This window comes from Protomyctophum bolini (genome assembly GCF_963924005.1).
Source record: "Protomyctophum bolini genome assembly, chromosome: 9".
Lineage (NCBI taxonomy): Eukaryota > Metazoa > Chordata > Actinopteri > Myctophiformes > Myctophidae > Protomyctophum > Protomyctophum bolini.
Window position 1 is genome coordinate 36542917 of NC_137870.1, and position 4929 is coordinate 36547845.

A 4929-nucleotide genomic window follows, 5' to 3' on the forward strand; every position below is an offset into this window, starting at 1 on the left:
AAAATTCAAAAAACGATGGGCTATAACCCATGTTTTTTGAAATTTTGAAATTTTTTCAAATCCTCAAAAATGATGAAAAACGGCGTGCTATAGTATGCCGTACGGTAGGGGCTATAGCCCATGTTCAAAAATGATGAAAAATGAGGATAACATTTTTTTTTTATTCAAAAAACAATGGGCTATAACCCATGTTTTTTGAAATTTTCTTCAAATCCTCAAAAATGATGAAAAACGGCGTGCTATAGTATGCCGTACGGTAGGGGCTATAGCCCATGTTCAAAAATGATGAAAAATGAGGATAACATTTTTTTCAAAAATTCAAAAAACGATGGGCTATAACCCATGTTTTTTGAAATTTTGAATTTTCTTCAAATCCTCAAAAATGATGAAAAACGGCGTGCTATAGTATGCCGTACGGTAGGGGCTATAGCCCATGTTCAAAAATGATGAAAAATGAGGATAACATTTTTTTCAAAAATTCAAAAAACGATGGGCTATAACCCATGTTTTTTGAAATTTTGAATTTTTTTCAAATCCTCAAAAATGATGAAAAACGGCGTGCTATAGTATGCCGTACGGTAGGGGCTATAGCCCATGTTCAAAAATGATGAAAAATGAGGATAATTTTTTTTTCAAAAATTCAAAAAACGATGGGCTATAACCCATGTTTTTTGAAATTTTGAATTTTCTTCAAATCCTCAAAAATGATGAAAAACGGCGTGCTATAGTATGCCGTACGGTAGGGGCTATAGCCCATGTTCAGAAATGAGGAAAAATGAGGATAACATTTTTTTCAAAAATTCAAAAACAATGGGCTATAACCCATGTTTTTTGAAATTTTGAATTTTCTTCAAATCCTCAAAAATGATGAAAAACGGTGTGCTATAGTATGCCGTACGGTAGGGGCTATAGCCCATGTTCAAAAATGATGAAAAATGAGGATAACATTTTTTTCAAAAATTCAAAAACAATGGGCTATAACCCATGTTTTTTGAAATTTTGAATTTTCTTCAAATCCTCAAAAATGATGAAAAACGGCGTGCTATAGTATGCCGTACGGTAGGGGCTATAGCCCATGTTCAAAAATGATGAAAAATGAGGATAATTTTTTTTTCAAAAATTCAAAAAACGATGGGCTATAACCCATGTTTTTTGAAATTTTGAATTTTCTTCAAATCCTCAAAAATGATGAAAAACGGCGTGCTATAGTATGCCGTACGGTAGGGGCTATAGCCCATGTTCAAAAATGATGAAAAATTTGGATAACATTTTTTTCAAAAATTCAAAAAACGATGGGCTATAACCCATGTTTTTTGAAATTTTGAATTTTCTTCAAATCCTCAAAAATGATGAAAAACGGCGTGCTATAGTATGCCGTACGGTAGGGGCTATAGCCCATGTTCAAAAATGATGAAAAATGAGGATAACATTTTTTTTTTTTATTCAAAAAACAATGGGCTATAACCCATGTTTTTTGAAATTTTGAATTTTCTTAAAATCCTCAAAAATGATGAAAAACGGCGTGCTATAGTATGCCGTACGGTAGGGGCTATAGCCCATGTTCAAAAATGATGAAAAATGAGGATAACATTTTTTTCAAAAATTCAAAAAACGATGGGCTATAACCCATGTTTTTTGAAATTTTGAATTTTCTTAAAATCCTCAAAAATGATGAAAAACGGCGTGCTATAGTATGCCGTACGGTAGGGGCTATAGCCCATGTTCAAAAATGATGAAAAATTTGGATAATTTTTTTTTCAAAAATTCAAAAAACGATGGGCTATAACCCATGTTTTTTGAAATTTTGAATTTTCTTCAAATCCTCAAAAATGATGAAAAACGGCGTGCTATAGTATGCCGTACGGTAGGGGCTATAGCCCATGTTCAGAAATGATGAAAAATGAGGATAACATTTTTTTCAAAAATTCAAAAACAATGGGCTATAACCCATGTTTTTTGAAATTTTGAATTTTCTTCAAATCCTCAAAAATGATGAAAAACGGCGTGCTATAGTATGCCGTACGGTAGGGGCTATAGCCCATGTTCAAAAATGATGAAAAATGAGGATAACATTTTTTTCAAAAATTCAAAAAACGATGGGCTATAACCCATGTTTTTGAAATTTTGAATTTTCTTCAAATCCTCAAAAATGATGAAAAACGGCGTGCTATAGTATGCCGTACGGTAGGGGCTATAGCCCATGTTCAAAAATGATGAAAAATGAGGATAACATTTTTTTCAAAAATTCAAAAAACGATGGGCTATAACCCATGTTTTTGAAATTTTGAATTTTCTTCAAATCCTCAAAAATGATGAAAAACGGCGTGCTATAGTATGCCGTACGGTAGGGGCTATAGCCCATGTTCAAAAATGATGAAAAATGAGGATAACATTTTTTTTTTAATTCAAAAAACAATGGGCTATAACCCATGTTTTTTGAAATTTTGAATTTTCTTCAAATCCTCAAAAATGATGAAAAACGGCGTGCTATAGTATGCCGTACGGTAGGGGCTATAGCCCATGTTCAAAAATGATGAAAAATGAGGATAACATTTTTTTCAAAAATTCAAAAAACGATGGGCTATAACCCATGTTTTTTGAAATTTTGAAATTTTTTCAAATCCTCAAAAATGATGAAAAACGGCGTGCTATAGTATGCCGTACGGTAGGGGCTATAGCCCATGTTCAAAAATGATGAAAAATGAGGATAACATTTTTTTTTTATTCAAAAAACAATGGGCTATAACCCATGTTTTTTGAAATTTTCTTCAAATCCTCAAAAATGATGAAAAACGGCGTGCTATAGTATGCCGTACGGTAGGGGCTATAGCCCATGTTCAAAAATGATGAAAAATGAGGATAACATTTTTTTCAAAAATTCAAAAAACGATGGGCTATAACCCATGTTTTTTGAAATTTTGAATTTTCTTCAAATCCTCAAAAATGATGAAAAACGGCGTGCTATAGTATGCCGTACGGTAGGGGCTATAGCCCATGTTCAAAAATGATGAAAAATGAGGATAACATTTTTTTCAAAAATTCAAAAAACGATGGGCTATAACCCATGTTTTTTGAAATTTTGAATTTTTTTCAAATCCTCAAAAATGATGAAAAACGGCGTGCTATAGTATGCCGTACGGTAGGGGCTATAGCCCATGTTCAAAAATGATGAAAAATGAGGATAATTTTTTTTTCAAAAATTCAAAAAACGATGGGCTATAACCCATGTTTTTTGAAATTTTGAATTTTCTTCAAATCCTCAAAAATGATGAAAAACGGCGTGCTATAGTATGCCGTACGGTAGGGGCTATAGCCCATGTTCAGAAATGAGGAAAAATGAGGATAACATTTTTTTCAAAAATTCAAAAACAATGGGCTATAACCCATGTTTTTTGAAATTTTGAATTTTCTTCAAATCCTCAAAAATGATGAAAAACGGTGTGCTATAGTATGCCGTACGGTAGGGGCTATAGCCCATGTTCAAAAATGATGAAAAATGAGGATAACATTTTTTTCAAAAATTCAAAAACAATGGGCTATAACCCATGTTTTTTGAAATTTTGAATTTTCTTCAAATCCTCAAAAATGATGAAAAACGGCGTGCTATAGTATGCCGTACGGTAGGGGCTATAGCCCATGTTCAAAAATGATGAAAAATGAGGATAATTTTTTTTTCAAAAATTCAAAAAACGATGGGCTATAACCCATGTTTTTTGAAATTTTGAATTTTCTTCAAATCCTCAAAAATGATGAAAAACGGCGTGCTATAGTATGCCGTACGGTAGGGGCTATAGCCCATGTTCAAAAATGATGAAAAATTTGGATAACATTTTTTTCAAAAATTCAAAAAACGATGGGCTATAACCCATGTTTTTTGAAATTTTGAATTTTCTTCAAATCCTCAAAAATGATGAAAAACGGCGTGCTATAGTATGCCGTACGGTAGGGGCTATAGCCCATGTTCAAAAATGATGAAAAATGAGGATAACATTTTTTTTTTTTATTCAAAAAACAATGGGCTATAACCCATGTTTTTTGAAATTTTGAATTTTCTTAAAATCCTCAAAAATGATGAAAAACGGCGTGCTATAGTATGCCGTACGGTAGGGGCTATAGCCCATGTTCAAAAATGATGAAAAATGAGGATAACATTTTTTTCAAAAATTCAAAAAACGATGGGCTATAACCCATGTTTTTTGAAATTTTGAATTTTCTTAAAATCCTCAAAAATGATGAAAAACGGCGTGCTATAGTATGCCGTACGGTAGGGGCTATAGCCCATGTTCAAAAATGATGAAAAATTTGGATAATTTTTTTTTCAAAAATTCAAAAAACGATGGGCTATAACCCATGTTTTTTGAAATTTTGAATTTTCTTCAAATCCTCAAAAATGATGAAAAACGGCGTGCTATAGTATGCCGTACGGTAGGGGCTATAGCCCATGTTCAGAAATGATGAAAAATGAGGATAACATTTTTTTCAAAAATTCAAAAACAATGGGCTATAACCCATGTTTTTTGAAATTTTGAATTTTCTTCAAATCCTCAAAAATGATGAAAAACGGCGTGCTATAGTATGCCGTACGGTAGGGGCTATAGCCCATGTTCAAAAATGATGAAAAATGAGGATAACATTTTTTTCAAAAATTCAAAAAACGATGGGCTATAACCCATGTTTTTGAAATTTTGAATTTTCTTCAAATCCTCAAAAATGATGAAAAACGGCGTGCTATAGTATGCCGTACGGTAGGGGCTATAGCCCATGTTCAAAAATGATGAAAAATGAGGATAACATTTTTTTCAAAAATTCAAAAAACGATGGGCTATAACCCATGTTTTTGAAATTTTGAATTTTCTTCAAATCCTCAAAAATGATGAAAAACGGCGTGCTATAGTATGCCGTACGGTAGGGGCTATAGCCCATGTTCAA